At 38.7% G+C, this 19636-nt stretch overlaps 1 protein-coding gene and 1 long non-coding RNA gene across 2 annotated transcripts in view; both read left to right on the forward strand.

The window, feature by feature from the left end:
* Nucleotides 1-6717: 6717 nt before the first annotated feature.
* On the forward strand, nt 6718-7833 carry LOC135450526 (uncharacterized). The gene is made up of 3 exons (XR_010441090.1): nt 6718-6895; nt 7489-7597; nt 7698-7833. It is a non-coding gene; the product is annotated as an uncharacterized LOC135450526 (long non-coding RNA).
* Nucleotides 7834-15587: 7754 nt separating this feature from the next.
* Nucleotides 15588-19636, forward strand: part of LOC135450525 (sodium channel protein type 2 subunit alpha-like) — a 60057-nt gene continuing 56008 nt past the window's right edge. Inside the window, exon 1 of the mRNA XM_064718809.1 lies at nt 15588-15659. The gene's annotated coding sequence lies outside the window, so the exon portion shown is untranslated. The remainder of the gene's footprint in view (nt 15660-19636) is intronic.

The raw sequence follows: 19636 nt of genomic DNA on the forward strand, positions 1-19636 counted from the left end.
ACAGGTGGCTTCCCTACCACTCTTGAACTTTGCCTGCCTTATCTCCCCAAGGTTGTGGCGGTATTAAGAGGCAAGAATTCAAAAAGATGCAATTACTCCTAATGTAGAAATAGACATAGAAAAAGTTAATCTGTGTAAGAGTTTTGGATAGGGCGGTGCTATGTGGTAAATAGCTCAGTATTACCTCTTTAAGGTAATATTGGAAAAAGTGCGGCTACATTCTTACTGCTGTCCAAATCCACGTCTCTGTGCATCTGAATTGCTTCTCCTGCTGTTCAGAACTTCTGGCTATGTAAAAGATGGAAGAGCAGTCACAGTGATTTGAGAGGTTTATTTGAAAAGAACTGACCACCCATATCCAATCTGGAAACCATGCTAGCCACAAAGATTGATTTCTTCCAAGCATGCATCTGTCAGTAGGAGAAGGCAGCCTGAAAAACCCTACCCTGTTATTTGTGAAGAGCTTTTTGAACTCCCTGCTCAGCTGAAGAAGCTTTCAAAAGCAAACTCTCTGTGCTGCATGTCAGAGGAAAGCAACAGCAGTTACCTTCGAAAATTTTGACCCTAGAAGGGCAACTTTTAATAGCAGAATTCTGAAGCAAAGTATTTGATGAAGTACTTTGATTCACCTTTTGCTTTGTCTTTTGATTCCTATAATGTAAATGATAAGATAAAAGAATGAACTAAAGGATATAACCAGCCCATTAATAAATGAGATACAGAAATCCAGCTGCTGATATTGCTACCTGTGTTTTGCCTCTATTCTGGCGAGCAGATTGGCAATGTCTTTAGTTAGCATTAAATTCAACTGGATAGTCTAAAAGACTCCATGATGACTAATTAGCTCAGGATCCATTCCAAATTTATGCAAGCATGAAACAGTTGCACAGTGTCTAAGAATGAAGATTCCTGAAACAGTAAAAGTAATTTAATCCTGACATTCAAAAAACATGGAATGGGTTTCTTCCCAAAGACAATTTCCTTAATAGCTCAGTATCTGTAAACCACTGTAGTCTGTGGATTTGAAAACCAATTTTCTTCCTTTTAATTGTTACACAGCTGTAGCAACAGGTCATATGGTCTTTCTTCTCTTTTCTTCCATGGTCAATAAACCAGAATATATTTAAAGTGATTACTTAAGTGCCTTAAGTAACACCCAAGTCACTTGGCTGAAACCAGAATCGATGGAAGATGGAACTGAAAATAGCACTTCCAATAGTCTTTCTTTTTGTGAAGTTTCCTTTAAGAAGAGGGATATCAGGCTGTTTCATCTTGCACTCTGTGTACAAATCTGAGTTATCTGAAAAATTATCACGTGCCTATTTTATGTGAATACTTAGCTGCCTATTGTCATGTAAAACCATGCTCAATATATAAAAGAGGCTGTATAACATCATAAAAGCATTTCCACTGGGGTTTTTTAATACTGGAAATAACAGAACTTAACAATTATGGCTTTCTGTATTATTTTCCCCTTTGAATGACATACAAACTTCAAGTATTTCTAACAGTTCTGTCCCATCTGGATGCTGTGGTGACTAATGACTCGTGCACTGAGGCTCTGGTCTTTCCATCTCTGAGGGCACTAATAACATCTAGACCCTCTGCCCTTAGTTGCCTGGAACTTTTAGATTCTTAATAGCTGACAGATTTATCAAATCTGGCCAAGATTAGTCTTTCTATTTAAAAAAATCACTGTGAGGAGGGCAGGGAAGCAAAACCTATAGTGCATAATTCTTCTTGATATCCTTAAGAAATAAGTCTTAAAACAATGGTGCTAGTGCTGTTTTTCCATATTTCCATATTTCCATCTTAACATATGGTGATTGACTGGTGGACCTTCCTCTTTGTTCTTAGTGTCTTTGAAACCCTTTCACATTTTCATATTCTGGTGACAACAGGGATCTTTTCTGTTGACTTGCTAGCAAGAAGCTATGTATCCAACACTTAGGAAATGCAAGCTTGAGAATTTCTTTCCCCTCCTTACTCTTCCTGTACCTTACAACTTCTTGTGGGAAACCCTTGCTGCAGAGATCCTTCCTGTCTGATTACACCAGCATAAACTTCTTGGGCAGGTCAGAAGGGAGCAATCTTTCAGTTTAGTGGTGATTCATGAAGTGATATATTTCCTTTGTGTATGGGGGCTGTGACCTAAATTTTGACATTTTGATTTTTTACTATTCATCTGTTTTACATGTGAAGCTTGTGTATTCAAGTAATTTCTAAACAATGTGGGTTCTGATGTTGGAATGAAACAAAAACATAGAGATTTTGTTCATTAAGTATTGTTTCTGCTTATATAGCAGTTATCAATATTTTTTGTGATATATTCTTTCCAAAATTCTACCAGAGATTGACATTCTTGCATGATGTTCTTAAACATGGTTAACGTGTCCTTCTTGTTTGGAAAGTCACCAGCATGAACATAATTTCTAATTTGGATGTGTGATGTGCTGAAGTTAGTGGAAAGCTGTGTGTGTTTTGCAACACTCAAAAGTCTTAAAATAAGCCTTTAATGTATCCCTTTAAAATAACTCTTTAAGTATCAATTCAAACAAAAACCATATGCTAGTCTATATTTGTAACTGTTTCTCATAAGACCATATGCAAAGAGATATTCTGCTAAAAAATGTAACAACAAATATATCTGTGTGCTTAGTTGCTGGGGTATTAGAAACAGCATTTTTGGTTTATTTCACTTTAGCATTTATTCTTGCAGTGTCTTTTCTGCTTACATGTATTTTTTCCACAAAGGGTACCAGTAAAGATAGTGAACAGGTTTGTTTTCTTGTTTTTTTGGTTTTTTTTTTTTTTTTTTGTTAGTTGTTGTTTATCTTGCAAGTAGCCCATGAAGCTTTGGTGAGACAGCCAAATGTTGTATAGAATTTTTGTGAGCCCCTGGTTCAGAAGGTCAATGTTGAAATTCTACTCCATTTTGCAAATGTATGGCCGTATGCTGCCATCTGTCTGTCCTGCAGCTGGGAGTTAATAGTGCACCATTAATGTTATGTACCAAATTGCAGCTAATTTTTGTGCTTCTCAAAGGCTGTTAAGACTTCTGGTTTATTATTTGGCCCCATTTTAAAGCAGTTTTTTGTCTGCTTTGGTTCTTTGTGGGAAAGCAAATTGCAAGGCTGAAAGGTTTGACATCTCTAACCAGGTATTTTTTTCTCTCCAAAAGGTGTCATTTTTGTAATTTTTATAGAATGCAAGAAGGACTGAATTAGTGTTGTCTGTGATATCTATCGTACTCACAACTATTATTGTGTCACCAAATTCAACAGATTTGGTACCAAATTTGTGTAGCACCAAATTTAACGTACTATGCAATGTTAATTCAAGCCAAAGCCAGTGATGTACTTGTTATTAACTGGTTTATTGTAAAACTCTTGAGACTGAATTGGGACTGAACTATCAACCTACCAATTCTGTACATTAAAGACTATTACGTATTATTGTTGTGACAAAGATTGTAAAGCAAGAAAGAAATTGCATAATTTAGTTTAAACCCAGCTGGAAACTAAGTACCATGCAGATGCCCACTCACTCCCCTTTGTGGGGAGAAGAACTGGGGGGAAAAAAGCAAAACTCATGGGTTAGACAAGAATTGTTTACTAATGGGAAAAATTATAATAACATTAGTTATAATAATAACAATCATAACAACAATAATATTACTTAATTGATATTAATTGATAATTATTAATAATAATTGTCATGAAAATGAGAGAGAGAGAAATAAAACTGGAAAGAAACAGGACACAGCTGCTCCCCACCCTGTGATGGCTGCCCAGCCCACCCTGAGCAGAGATGGGCCCCTCCCAGCCGACTCCCCCAGTTTCTGTGCTGAGTGTGCCCTCCATGCTGTGGAATTTCCCTTTGGCCTGTACTGTTATGTTCCTGTGAGGAATATGAAGGTAATAAAATCAACATTTGTTCTGACATTTTTTTAGGACATATGCTCTTAATATTAAGTGCTAAACTTAATACACAGGCTGTTTTTAATTAGAAAACTAAACAGAGTTTTAAATTTTGATTTTTAAAAAATGAGAATTATCAATTAACATGAATGCTTTTCAGTGAAAACTGATTTTCTTTCAAAACCATTCCACTTCCTGCAAATAACACAACCAGGTTGTCAAAGCACCTTGATCATTACTGGTGTAGAATAAGGTACTTTATTGAATATAGGACTAAATATAGTAGGGTTGTTGTTGTTGTTAATATCATTTTTTCTTTCCAAGTAGATCGTGTTCCTTATGATTCCAATGTAGACATTATGAAAAATTCATAACAAGGATCTGTAAACCCTGGGAAAATGTTATTCAAAACAGACTTAAATGGGGTAATTTTAAGTCATTTTTTTACAAACCATATTTTTAGTGGTACTCACCCAGTAACTCTGTCTCAGTGTATTTTTCATGAAAATCATGTGAAAGGTATTTCTTTCCTAGTTAAGGCTTGATTCAGAATGCAGTACCTCTAGCAATAATGGCTTAAGCAGTCGCTTGAGTGCCTTCAGTGTTTAAACAGCTGCACAGTCAATTTCACTCAGTATGAAAGTATCCATCATCAGCTAGTCCATTTTGGTTAAACAGACAGTGGATGTTACACAGCCTAAATAGCTGGGAGGGTAAATCACATAACCAAAACGTGTTTCTAAATAATATGGCTCATCTGAAACTGTTTAATCCTATCTTCTGAGGCCATTGTGACAAAAATGATGATTATATTGTATTTATCAAAGCCACTGAGAGTTGTACTACTTTCTGCAGAGACTGCATGCTTTTCCTTTGTTCCAGGTCTTGTTTGGTAAATCCATGGGTAAAATTGCATTCTTTCTGCTCAGTAAATTCTGAATGTAGCACTACTTAAAGTTATTGTAAAAACTCAAGAACATGTCCAGCATAAGAGTCTGAATGAGAACTTCTAGTGCTTGCAGGATTCCAAGGAGATCATCTGCCATGATCTCCATGAAGCTTCTTGCATCCTTAGCCTTGTCTTTATCTGTTCTTCATTTCTAGATTGCCTTCTTCACAACAGCTGTCTAAGCATTCTTGTTCATGATGTGGTTGTAGTTGTCAATGCAGTGTTCTGCAGTTTAGGGATGACAGCTGTACTAAGAGATCAATAGTGGATTTTTTGGTTTTTTTCCTGGGATCACAAACTCTGCTAGTAGATTTTCATCAGTCCTAGGAATTAAGTCAGTAGAAGGAGTTACAAAGATGAATGAATGCATGAAATGAAATGAAACTAAATGAAACAAGACAGACCTAATTTCATACCCATGGGGGAGCTTCACAATTCTGCGTTTTCTTTTTGATTAATAGTGAAAACCTTCCCAGCAGAATGAAATTTGAAAAGTCTGACCAGATCCATTTTGAAGTCATCTTGAACTGTGTTCTCTAAAAGGCTCCCAATTACATGTATTTTTTTTTCTCCTCATATCTTCTGTTTACTACCAAAAAATTGTGTACTATTCTTTAATTTTCCTTCCAGTCTACCTTCTGGTTTGTTCGCTCAAACTGGCTCTACAGACTTTTCCTTCTGCCTAAGTACTGCAACTTGTTCTTTCTTTCAAGATGCAGTCAACTACTCATGCTGCATTGAAAGCATGATGAGTAAATGATACTGTTTGAGGTTCTTGTAAATGTGTATAATTTTATCTTTGAAAATAATGCAATTTCACTGATCAGCAATTTATCATCTAGTACCAGGAACTCTCTGATTTGTGGGTGATGGAAGTCCACAGAACAGATCAAAGTGCTGTTTTGTTCAGAATGCTTGAATGCATCTTTCTGCACAAGAAAACAAAGAAAAAACATAGAAGAAGGATCTGTTTTCAGCTAACTGTATTTCAGCAATCATAATCCTTTGATATTAATCTGGATGCCCAGGCTCTCCAGCAACACAGCAATCCTCTTTGAGGATCTAACTGTCCTCATAACACAAATGCTCCATTTATTTTTGTTTGGTTTCGGCCTCTGAAACAAAAGCTAGCCTAGGCAGTCCTTGCTAGAAAGAATATTCCTGCTGGAGAGGGACTGCTAGGAAATAGTGTCTCATTAAGTTTCCCCAAGACTTTCATCTTGCACTTACTAGAAGAAAACTCAAACAAGCTCACAACTCTCCTACACGCAAGCCTTTTAAAGTGTAATCCATTTATAAAACATTCTTGGTTGCTCCTGTTTTCTTTAATGTGGGAACCCTCTTTGTCTCATGACCTGTGAGTCTGCTTTCCATTTATTTGTATGCTTCTCTCTGAAAGTGTGAGAGGAGTTTAATCATAAATGAGTGTTCTTGTCAGGCTTTCCCGTTGCTGAGCACTCCTAAAAGCAAGGCGAGGTGTGGTACAGATGAAAGTTTAGGCCTGCTATATGAAGGTTAGTACTCTGGCCTGATAATGTTGGATGGGCTGCAGTAATTAGTGCAACAAACAAACAAAATATTAACATTTAACCTTACTGGAACCAGAATGGTTGTACCATCAGTCTATGTTATCTTGTGGTGTGATAAGAATAAATGGCCATGTCAATATGGAATATGGTATAGCTTAAAAGAAGATGAAGTTCACATTTGGTAAATGCTATTAGTAAAGCCTCACAGGCACCATTTAGCCAATCGCCTGCCACATGCCTTCCTATCCTACTGCCTGAACTGAGTGAAACTAAGTGAGAATTTTGAATGTTCAGTGCTGGAGAGAGGAAAGGCATAAGCCAAGACAGGGGCTGTCTCTTCCCTGTCTTCATTCTCTCACATTCCTCCAAATTCAAATTTTATAGCAGTCTTTTCAGCTCACCTGTCAAATTCCTGTTATTTTTATCGTTCATGTTTTTATAGATAAGGTGTGTAATCCACCTCTGTTGCTTGAAAATAAGATGCTACTCATGTCTGGGTAAGTAGGTCAAATTCATCTCTTTATGATCACTGACAATGTCTTCATGGCCCTGGTTGTACTCCTGTCAGCTGTAATGCACACGTGGAAGCACTCAAGGTGACATTAAAGATAGATGGGATAATCACTGCAGCCTGCTGCTGCACTGAGATGTGGTGCTGATGCCCCAGGTTTAGCTTTTGTATTTCTCAGATTCTGTGCTGCTTTAGTGTGTGGGTTTGGGCTTCACATTAGGGGATAGTAAGCTCTCTTCACAGAATGGGTAAACAAAACAAGTCCTTCTCTAGCTGGGGCCCCAAGGACAGCCAATCCAGATCTCAGGCCCAAGATCATAAACAATGCTGGACTGAAGGGAGAAAAACAAGAAGGATGGCACTTCATGGGCTGGAGCTGTAATTGGACAATTAGCTCCAATATGATACCAAAACTTATAAAAGTGTGAGACCCCATGACCAGTTGTCCATTTTGTCACCATTTTGGGTTCACCTGGGTTGTAGCCCTGGCTGGGCTCTTGTGCTGCCCAAGGTGGATCCATTGAGGCCTCCTAATAAATACCTGCTTTATTCTTTAGCTCTGTCTAGTCTCTGTTCTAGGTCAGCCTTCACAAGGCACCAGTGCCACGGCCTTTTCAGGGCAGGTCAGCTTGCAGTGGGCACACAAGGCATCGTCACCATTCCTGTCTTTGATCTCAGGTGTGAATGAGTAAGTATTGAGACTGAACTGTCTGTCTGCCCAAGGTTCCTCCTTATCCTGGAGATAAGGAAAGCTTGCTTTGCTCTAAATCAGAGTTTTCCATCTTCAGGAAAATCAGTGCAATGCCTTGCAAGACAAAGAAGAGCTCTGTGGAAGCACATGAAGTAAATGGACTTCATAAAAGTACAGGAAGTAAATGAAGTACTTTATCAATTGCTGGTTTTTTGGCTTCATGGGTAACCTAAGTGTTTTTCTCTTTGTTCTTGAGGAAAAGGGAAAAAAATCCAACACCATGAAACAAATAATTTGTTTCATATTTATAATAATAATCATTTCATATTTATAATAATAATTGTAAGTTTCTTAGGCCACTAGTATTTTTTTCCTTTTAATGTAAATACTGTATTACACATGTGGTTGTCTACCAGGTGTTAATAGTCATATTTTTTAACAAAGATGATTATGGAAACAAAATATACAGAACAACACAGAGTGTCATCTATTACAAATTTTTGAGTCTCAGGTGTCTCATTGCTGCTGGTCTTACTCATTGTAGATAAATTTTCCCGTTTTAAATACTCCTAAAATACTCAGGGTTCCCTAAAACTTACTTATTTTTGGTGCTGAAAGAAGAGCTACAGCTAGTTCTTTTTTATTCCTGTAGCAAGAGGGAAACTTATCAAGGAGTCTAGAAAAGATGGTGGTCTTAGAATTATAAATATTAGTATAGTAAGTATTATATATTATATTATAAATATTAGTATAGTAAGTATTGTTAGTAAATAAATACCATTTTTTGCTAGTGGATATGTTTCTAAGTAGTTCTGATTTTCACTTCTATTTGATTTGGGTCATTTAAGTAACTGACCTTAGTCTAATGAGAGCAGAATGTGGAAAAGAAATCAGGTTAAATAAATATTAAGACATAGAAAAGTAATTAAAAGTACTCTGCTAAAAAAAAAGTGAGAAAAGGTAAAACAACCATCTAAAGAAACTGTTGCCCAGCTTAACACATCAGAACATGAATTTCCTTTCATTTGACACATTTTCTGGCAGCAAATGGCAGAAATTGGAATTAAAAATCCTTAATAGTTTATTAACTATAGCTTGGATGAAAACAATTTTCCATTAAAAACTGATAATTATATTCCTAAAATTCATCAGAGACAACCTGCATCTTCTGGAAACAATACAAAACAATCTCTGACACTAAAAGTTATGATTAAAAATTAATGAACGGTTCAAGATCAAGTAATTAAATTTCATTCTTATGTAAAAAAATTCATTACATTTACTGTTCTATTCACATATTTAAAGTTTTCTATTAATTATGTCTGTGATTCAAGGCATGGAAATGACTGTCAGTTTTTTCATTTTTTTCTTAAATCAGTGATGTTTTTGTTTGAACTACTGCTATTCAATAGAAGTGCATCAGGGAGTGATTAAGAGAGGCTCCCTTTGGTATTTCACAGAAATGGCAGAAGTCTCTTCTCAAAAGTTAGCTACAGTACATAAATCAGGAGTAATCATGTACTCCTCAGTGCAACTACATCTGTAAGATCAGATTCTAAATGTACAGGGACATAGACAAGGCAATGGCTACATATCAGACTTCATTTTAAGGAAAGAAACAGAGTGAATGCAATATCTCTGTAGATCTCTCTAACTACAGATTGGCAAAATCAGAAAAAACAGTGGAACCTTTTGAAATTCAACAAAAGCAAATGCAGAGCCCTGTCCTGGGGAGGAATAACTCCACACAGCAGCACGGGCTGAGGGCTGACCTGCTGGGAAGCAGCTCTGAGGAGAAGGACAGCCAGCTGTCCATGAGCCAGCAGGGCCCTTGTGGCCAAGAGGGCAGCGGTGTCCCGGGGTGCATTAGCAAGAGCATTGCCAGCAGCTCAAGAGAGCTGATCCTGCCCCTCTACTCTGCCCTGCTGAGGCACATCTGAAGTGCTGTGTCCAGTTCTGGGCTCCTCAGGACCAGAGGGACATGGAGGTTCTGGAGCAGGTCCAGCAAAGGGCTACCAAGGTGAGCAGGGGTCTGGAGCACCTCACTCAAGGGAAGGCTGAGGGACCTGGGCCTGTTAAGCCTGAACAAGACTGAGGGGAGCCTCATCAATGTCAGTAAATGTCTCAAGGCAGGCTGTCAGGAGGATGGATCCAAGCCCTGCTTGGCAATTCCCATCGGTAAGAAAAGGGGCAGTGGGCAGAAACTGATGCACAGGAAGTTCCACCTGAACACAAGGAGGAACTTCATTGTGAGGGTGGCTGTGCCCTGGAAGTTGCCCAGAGAGATTGTGGAGTCTCCTTCTCTAGAGATATTCAAAAGCTGTCTGGACACAATCCTAGCAGTGTGCTCTGGGGCACCCTGCTTGAGCAGGCAGGTTGAGCTCAGGACTCGATGACCTCCAGGGTCTCTTCCAGCCTCACCCATTCTGTGATCCACAGTGAACTTGGCAATGTGTTTACTGGTTTGCTACAAAGGAATGGCACATCTTGTCTTACCTTCAGTGTAACGTATGGACAATGCTGGTAAATACTTTCCATGGAATCACAGTCATAGAATTATAGAATGGTTTGCATTTAAGATCATATAGTTCCAATCCCCCCTGCCCTGGGCAGGGACACCTCTCACTAGACCAGGTCAGAGCCCCTCCAAGCTGGCCTTGAACACTGCCAGGGATGGGCATTTGGTAACTTCTTCTCTCACTATAGTCTCCAGAGGGTTTTCTTCCTTCCTGAAACTTTTAGAGAGGCCTTTCTTGAAATACGTTCTGCTGTTAGGTGAGGGTGCCCTCTGATGGATACTGTGAGCACACAGTCCTGGTGATTCCAAGATGATTTAGTGGGCTTAGTAGAGGTGGTTTATTTTGCCAAACAGCACAAAATAACTGCAGCAGGTAGACAAGTAACAAAGTCTTTAATTTAGAAAATAGCCACTTTCTTTGAAGTAATAATTTTGTTTCTTCATAGTATGGTCCTCTGAAAAATCTCATTATGGAAGTTTTGCTTTTGATTTCAAGAACAAATTTCTCTTTCATTTTCAAGTATAAATTGTGCAAGTACAATTAAACCTGATGGAGACAAAAATTAGTCAACATATAGGGAAAAAGACAGTAAATGTGAATAGCTGGTGTTAGACTTGGTTTAAACAAATGAATTTTGAAAAACACTTAATCTCTGCCTACATGAATTTATTAGCATTTATTTAAATTTTAAGTCAAAATACATATATGAATTTCATATATGTAAAGTATATCCAACTTCATCAACATTAGTACATGTGTTTTCATGTTGGAAAATGAGATAAATGCTGACATTGTTGTGGCTGTGAAATGGAGGTTTCTACAAATGCCTTTTATGACTAGAAGTATTTTCTTAATTTCCTAGTAAAACTTACTTATTAAATACATATTTGATTGTTCTCTTTCTACTCTAAAAGTGCTTATAAAATGGCAATTAAAATGTTAATAATATTTTTCATCTATCCACACTTTTCTGGTCTTTTCTATTCCATCCTCTCAAATGTAACAGATGTGACAGGCATACACAGCAATGCAGATGATTTTTCTGCTGGATGTATCAGGATAATGTGACTGGAAAGATGCATGAAAAATCCATGTCACATCCAGGTGAGATTTTATGCTCTCATGCAGGACAAACTAATCAGTTATGATACTGAAATACTGTATTAATATTTCTATTAATATTCAAAATTAAGCAGATTTGCTTAGATATTAGTGTGCAAATGAATTGCTTAGCCAAGGTTTAAGCAAAGCAAGTTTTTCTGCAAAATATGTTTTTTCATCCACTTTGCCTTGTCTTGTTTTATTGTGAAATGGCAAAAGAATGTGGTTCAAAAGTAAAATCAATAATCAAATTGTGCAAGCATCAAGTTATCCAGTGATGTTTTGCACTAAATGCTTAATTTGATCTGTCTACAGTGTTGGCTTAGTTGCTCATACTGAAACCAAACATCCAGCAATACAACAGATGGTGTAAAAATACTAGTTTTCTTAAAAACTTCTTATAGTCAACAAGAAGTCATGAAGTTCAATCCAGCCTCCTGTAAACAAGATGCATTTGTGGATGGAAATTCCATTAAAATAAGATAAACAAATATGCAAGTCTTGAGCAGGAAGTTGGAGACCACTGTTGGGGGCAGGTGAAAGAGTGAAAGCAGTACATTAATTCCCTTAATTCGAAGCAGTGTCTTGAAACAGTGTTTTCTGTGCATCCTCTGAGGCCACTGACACTGCAGCCCAGTGAGACCTTTCAGATACTGCTTCTACATTGCTCTGGAATGGGTGTACTACAGGAAAATTTGTAATTAGAAATTTTTACTGCTGCTTAATTTTTTCACTTTTTTGGGGTTTTTTTTAATAGTTAGATAATTTTATAGTCCCATTTTAATTCATTAATAGATTTTAAAAGATCTTAAGACATTGCTGAGAATAGTCCACTATTCCTTTAGTTCAAGCCACTGGTAGTTAAACTATGGAAAAGCACAGGAATCATACAGACCAACATATTACTTTCTGCAATTAATAAGCAGGTTGGTGAAAAAGCACTTCAGAACACTGTGATTTTGGCTTTATGGATAATTATTTACATACTGTGTATTTTGGGACATATATTGTCTATGATAACATTGACTCATTGCATTGAGAAACCTCTTGCAAATGGCTTATCTTAAAATACAGAATATATGGTAAAGGAAAGTCAGGTGAAGATAGACAATATAATGCCAGAAAGAAACACCTAACTGGACAATGTCAGTTGTGAAGTCTGATGGCACAATTTTTGTAGAAAAATGTAAAACTACTAATTAAGAGGAAAGGAAGATTAAAATGTTAAAATTTTCCAATGAAAATCTTTTCCAGACTGTTGAGGAAGTTGCTGATCTTGGTGCACTGCAGAGACATCAGTGAAGCAGCCCACAGACAGCAATATTTCATTACTGACAGAAAAAAGGATTGCTGGAGAAGAAAATGGGATAATTTTAATTTTCCAGATATCCAATCCTTTTGAGGAGACCATGACATTAATACAAGCATTGTGACTTTACCATGGCTGAATGCCAAGCCAAGACTTTCTGAAACCAATTACTGACCATCTCCTTTTGCTGATCATGTTCATGAATAAAAGGTTAGCAGATTGTGTGGTATAATATTCTTCAGTGGGAAGTGTGGGCAGAGGGTAAGACTGTTCTGTTCTTCAGAGTGATCTATTGTAAGTAGCCAAGTAGAAAAGGAACTAAAGGACTAAATATGCCGAAAATTGTGTCTTAGCTTTTGAAGAAAAGATGCTGGTAAGAAACTGCAGTGATTTCCATCCTGTAAATACTTCCATATGGGTCATTTATATCAAGATAAGTATTAAACATTTTTCTTCCAACATCTTTATATTCAGCACATTTGTATCCATGCTTTACTTCTCTCATGTATAAGATTAATGAGATATAAATAGTGTCATCACTGTTTTTCTTCAGGTGGCAGTGCAGCTGTTAAGAAAAATACTGATTACAAAGCCATATCCACTTTGAACACTAAGTGGTGCTATCATATTAAATATTGCAATTCACTCCCTTGGAAACAGGTTGTACCACCTGATAAACCCCATCACTTTTCAGTTGTTAGATTGCAATTACAGTTATGGTCCTGGTAATAACGATGGTATAATTTTTATTCTCATTATTATAGAATTGTGCATCACTACAACTTTGTGAAACCAGAGACCAAATAGGTAAAGCAGCTGTTGTGTACTTATTGTCTGTGCAACTCTAGCATTGAGTAATTGCAGCCAAATAATGAATTGAAATAGATGTTTTTCTATAGACAGATGAAAAACAAGACTGCTGTGTAGGGATGCTTTTGAATGACCTATTTCAATTTAATATAACAAATTACATATTTAGTATTAATTTAGCATTCTGTGTTGAAAGAAAATTTATTGTTTGTATAATGCGTATTACTTTTAAAAGCACTGTCATTATTTGCTGACTACATAATATTTATTCTATGGAATATCACAGGGCTGTCTGTCCCTAAGACAGACATGACTATTCCAGTAAAATATATATGGAAACATTACAGATTCCAACATAGACAAGGCATTCAGAAAGTAATTGTGCGTCATCACTAAAATGTGGAAATGATGAAGAAAAAAATTTGGAAAAAACTTAAAATTGAAAAGGGGAAATTTCTCTTTATTTGGGTTGAATTTTGAGAGATGAGGAAAAAACCAATTTTCCTCTGCATGTGATCTCTTTCAGTTTAACATTAAATTTTAAATGCATGTAGAAATCTAAAGGATTTCATTTGTACACACCAAAATCACGTGTCTCCTTGTACTAAATTGCAGCTTCTTAGGATATATGTTATCAAATAGTGTTACATTAACAATAGTGCAGGGAATGAGTGACTTTTTTGTTTTGATTTACACAGATGTAGTCAAGGAGCTGGTTTCTTGCAGCCAGTCAGGAATAATATGGATACTGTTTCAAGCAGGTTCCATGTGGCTGGGTGCTGCTCCAAATCAGGTAATGGGGAAATGTCTTAAGTGTGCTATGGAAACTCGTGACCTGCTGTCTCCTAAAATAACAGAAGTGAAGAGGAGAACGCCTTCTTGGCATCTTCTCCTCCTTGTCATGGCATGTTAATGCTACATCAAGAAAAGCGAGATTTTGGGTGAGAAAACATGAGCACAGAAGTCAGATCACACAAGAATATTTTCAAATATGCTTGTGAGTTTTGATAATTTATTTTTCTCAAGGAGGTGAAGATTTATTTCTAAAGATTGGAAGAACAATTGGTATTACAGAATTGGCATTCTGTTTGGACAGATATGGTATATATGGAATTTTCATACTTTCTTGACAAAACTATCTTGTTTTTCCCTTCCCTGCCCTGCAAGCAGCGGGGAATTCAAGGTATTTCCAGTGATTTTAATGGTTTTACCATATGACCACAGAAAAAACCTACAGCTGTGACCTATTTATACAGCCCTCAGGATGCACCAAAGCTTTATGAACATTGGAACAACAGAATCGATGCAATGTGCCCAAGCCACAGCAGGAGGCCGTCAGGAATAGAAGCACTGATTGTGAAAAGTGCTGGAAAGCAGTTATGGTAAAGTGGTAGGCTGGCATTTTACCTGAGGGACTAAGCACTTTGACTTAGGCTTAGCTGTGACTTTAGTCGCAGCTGGTCATCTCTGAGGGGTTTAAATACACATTGTGAAAATGATGCTCCGTGGCTCTCATGCTTAGCGCTCTTCAGGTGCTGATGTTCTCCTAAAACCTGCACAGAATTATTGTCTGTTGTCCACATCCAGAAGCAAGTGGGACATATTGTCTAAACAAGAACGTAACTCCTCTGAGACACTTCATTAAGTAATGCATCACATAAAACACCTCTTCTCTCACTGAGCTGCAAACTAGCTTGTTTTTTTATTGCAGGTTTCCAAGAGAGATTCAGAAGGTATTAGAGGTAGTCATCAGTAGAAAAAAACACACGTAAATGCTTTTAAAAGCTCATAAGGCAAATTGTATTATGTTACTACCTTGTATTACAGCCAAGGACACCATGATTTCCTCTCGGAAACCCGTTTAGCATTGGACGCGAATGGATGGCAGAGGGAAGAGCGGCTGTGCGCTTACTGGAACCGACCCACGCCGCCACGGCGGGGGCGCCAGCAGAGGCAGCAGCCGGGAGGCGCTGCGGGCCGGAACGGGGGACGCGGCCGCCCCTCGCTCTCCATCGGCCCGCCCCGGCCCGGCTCCCGCCTGTCCCTGGCGGCGGTCAGAGCCCGCTCCGACTCCCCGTGGGACTGCAGGTCGGGGCGGGCGGCTGGGGATGGCCTCCTGGAGGGAAGGCGCTGTCCAGCCCTCACGTTTCTGTCTGCCCGTCGGCAGCGGCTTCGCCCGCGGGCTCCGCGAGGGGGCGCTGCGGCGCTGGCGGCGGGGCCGGGCGGGGCTGCCCGGAGCCGGCGGAGCCCGGAGCGGAGCGGGCGGCACTCGGAGCGGAGCGGCGGCGCCCGGACCGCACCTACCTGTGGCATGGGAGAGGTGAGTGCGGCGTTCCGCCGGCGCGTTGGCGGGGGTCTTGCCCGGACTTGGGTCTAAGCTGCCTGGGCTCTCCCTGGAGGTGGGCTGGAGCACTTGAGTAGAAGTAGGTGGGGTGCTCGGCTAAGTCTCTTGTCTTCGCTTTTCTCTTTGCCATCCCCGCGGTATCGGAGCTTTCTCTCCTTTTTTTTTTTCCTTTTCCTTATATTTACTTATGTATTTATTTACCTGGCATTAGTATTTGGGGAGCTTTTTCACCGACAAGTTTCAGATTCTCCTCCAGCTTAAGTTCTCTCCTGTGCATCCACTAAGGAGAGAAAATTCGTCTCACATGAAGCTACATACGAGGTCCCACTGGGTACCTCTGCGGTAACAAAGAAAACATATTTCTCCTAATTTGCTGTGAAAGATAGCTTGCTGCTTTGTAGGTGGAGCAGGGTGAGCTCTGGATGGAGGATTTTCCTCTGTCATCATGTCCCCTTGGTTGCTAAGCAGTGGTGACCACATCTGTGAAAAGATGGAAGAAGCACAGAGGAGAGAGCAACAGGGAAAGCCAGGAAGAACAGCAGAATCTCCTCTCGGGCAGCCTTATCTGCTGGGTATTCTTGTAGAGAATTAAAATTAATGCATTAATCCTTCTTACATGCCTGTTTCTTTAACTCTAAACTTTTAGCATTCCAACTTATAGTTCAGGTGCAGCAAAGTTATTTCGTTCAACCAAATTGGTTTGTCATGACTTTTATACAAAGAGAAGTCATTTATAAATAAGTGCACTTTGTGCTTCCTGTTAGTGGCGCTGCTTCAGCCTCAAGAAAAAAAAAGTCTTGATAGGAAAACAAATGATGGGAATAATCCTTACATGAAACTGTAAGGTGATTTATAAAAAGAAAGCCTTTAGTTACAACAATTAATTTCAGTACACTTTCCCCCTCCTTTTGTAAAATCAGATTGTGCTGTTGAACTTGAAGACGCCGATGTATTCCATGTTTCTTTGTTCACCAAAATATATCTCATAGTTTCTGGATTAAAATAAACAAACTTCTAGTCTGAGTGGGATGCAAAAAGAAAAATTAAGTAGTGGAAGGATAGATCTAATATTATTTTTCCCAGTTGAACTTGTTGATCTTGAGCATATGAGTTATTAACAACAAAAACCTCCATACAAACAACAACAAAAAAACCCTCAAAAAACCAGCAATCAACAAAAACCCCAAACCAAACCAAAAGCACCCACCAACCCCCCCCGCCCAAAAATTAGTGTTACTGTATGACATGTTTACGATTTGATGCATAGCACCACAGCACCGTTTAAGGTGAGAATTTTCATATGCAGTGAAAGGCAGTTCTGATACTGCCATTTTCATGTCATTTGTATGTTTGCCTAAACGTTTTTCAGCTTTTAAGTGGACTGAAAATTTACTTTTGTTAGAACTGGATTAGTTGCTGCGTTGTTGTTGCTGTCTGCCAAGCGCAGCTGCTGTGGGCAAACAGGAGGAATCCATCCTGGCGCTGATCCCCCTGTGGGAGACACAGCGGCTGCTTGGCTGCTCCTGATGGAAGAAGGGTGTGTCAGGGTGGGAGCAGAGCTCTGGGTGTGCATCTCTCAGAGAGGGTCGGGAGGGTCAGAGCTGTGTACAAGATGCTGCGAGAGTTGCCAAGGGCCGTGCTGGCCATTGGCACTCCGAGGGCTTTGATGTCACCCACCTCTTCGCCCCACTCCATCCCTGCCTTTCTCTCTGTTGGGAGTTCAAGAGGATAGTTTCATGTAGGCTCTTGGTTTTTTCTTCTTCTTATCTATATTTAAAAATACTGTGGCTTTTAACTGGCCCTCTAAAGGTGTATTTAGCGAAAGTTTATACAAGTGCAGACTTGATGAAAATACAATTTTTGTGTAAATCTTAGGCATTGATAATTTTATGTTACTCCTAAGAGACACAAAAGCAAACATTGCCCTTTCCATATTTAAAATATTATTTGGTGTTTGCAGATGAAATTCAACAGAGAGAAATGGAAGTGGGTAAAACAGGTTGTTGCTTTTAAAACTGCATACATCAAAAGAAATACTAAGTGCAGATAAATAGTATGAGACATGAACAATTTTCTGGGCTTTTAAACAGATTTTGTTAGCCTAAGGTTTTATTACCAGCAGTGCAGTATCGATATTGACAGCTTTTGCCTTCAATATTTTATCATAAAACTTGTTTCTCTTATTTGAGGCAAGGATGACGCTTTGAGGTAATGTTGAAAAACGTTGTTTTTTGCCCTTCATATAAGTAAATTTCATTTCTTGATAATACATACTCACTTCTAATAAGTGGTGATAGCATGTAGAATACATTTCATCTTAAGCCAGTCCAAAGGAAAATACTGTACCTGGATCTAATCCTTCATGAATATGTGTCCTCATTTAACTATCTTTTGCAGCATGTCCTTTGGGACTGCACAAGTGCATATAATCCAGAACGCATGGAGACAGAACTGGTATAATTTAATCTTCAAAAATGTTTTCCTTTCCTGTTGAAATAAATTGTAAACTCAGCCCAGGACAAGGATGTATTTATCAATAATAATCACAGATGTCATGCTCCATAGAGAGGGTTGAGTCATCCTCAGTAATGAGTGATTGCACTGGTTGAAGCAATTGTGTTCAAAGCACACTGTCTGCTACCAGGGAAGATCTTCCATTAATTGTCTTGTTACTCTTGTAAAAGTTTCTGTCAGTGTTAACTAGTTGATGTCTAACAGGAAACTAACTCTTTCTCAAATTTTTAAGTACAGGTTGCATTTTCCTGTGTGAGGTAATAAGTTCAGTATAAATAGTTTTCTTAAAGTTGTGGAAGGAATCCATTCTAGAAGTTTGGTATTGAAGCAGATGTTTAAAAGAAAAATTAAATTTTTTTGGATGCAGTTGTTGTGTACTAAACAAGGCCCCTGCCCCCAACAGAAATTTGAATATATTTTCATATGTGAAAAGATAGATTTAATACAGTTATTTCCATAGAAGCTCTGTCATGTTTCCTGTGAGGACTGGGCTCTCTTTGAAAATCTCACCGTGAAATTCGATTCAACAAGTTAAGTAAGGAAATTCAGCAGTTATGCTCCACCAAGCCTCGTTTGTGCCCTTTTGTAATGTATTTGTGACATATATTAAATTGGAGTCCCTTCTGTATCTAAAGTTTTAATTTATTCTTGGGTTCTTACTGTGTTGATGAAACCAGCGATGTTTAGATTAGGCTGGGGTTTCTTTAGCTTGAAACTACAGCTTTCTCAGATGATGCATTTGCAGAATCATTATCTAGTGTTATCCTGTAAAATTCTTGTTTGAAGTTGCCATATCTGAGTGGGGCCTGAGTGCCAAGAGACCTAAAGTGTCCCTGTGTGTCCTTGCAGTGTTACCTGCTCTGCAGAGGGGCTGGAGCAGTGTCCTCTAGCAGCTGTCCCCTGTGTGCACGCAGGGCTGGGCAGTGCTGGGGTCCCTCAGGACTGGTGCTGTGCCCGGGTGCTTGCCAGCAGGCAGAGATGGTGCCATTTGTGCTGCACCCAAAGCAGGACCTGGCAGGTCTTCTGTAGTTTTTTTCTGTCTTGGGTGCTCCCAAGACCTCACCAAGTTCTGGGACAAAACAGGCAACCCCTTTGCGTTTGTCTCCCTGCTTGGCTTTGTGTCTGGACAGCTGTGATTCACTGAACACATAATCCTGATATGAAAATGAGTAGATAATCAGTGGTGATATACTACAGGGAAGAAATAACCGAATACAAGCACAATCTTGACACTCACTTTGATTTAATTTTAAAGTGCATGTAACTTTACAATGCTTTTATAGATACTGATTTACCTTGCAACAGTATCATTGATAAGGTGGGGGTGTTTGTGCCTTAAGTGTGAAATATGAAATCCTACTGTGTTCATTATTATATCTTCAGGTTTCCTGAATGTATAATATATGTCTTAGAATATTTACGACATCCCTGGGAAGTAT

This window comes from Zonotrichia leucophrys, chromosome 7 (assembly GCF_028769735.1).
Source record: "Zonotrichia leucophrys gambelii isolate GWCS_2022_RI chromosome 7, RI_Zleu_2.0, whole genome shotgun sequence".
Classification (NCBI taxonomy): domain Eukaryota; kingdom Metazoa; phylum Chordata; class Aves; order Passeriformes; family Passerellidae; genus Zonotrichia; species Zonotrichia leucophrys.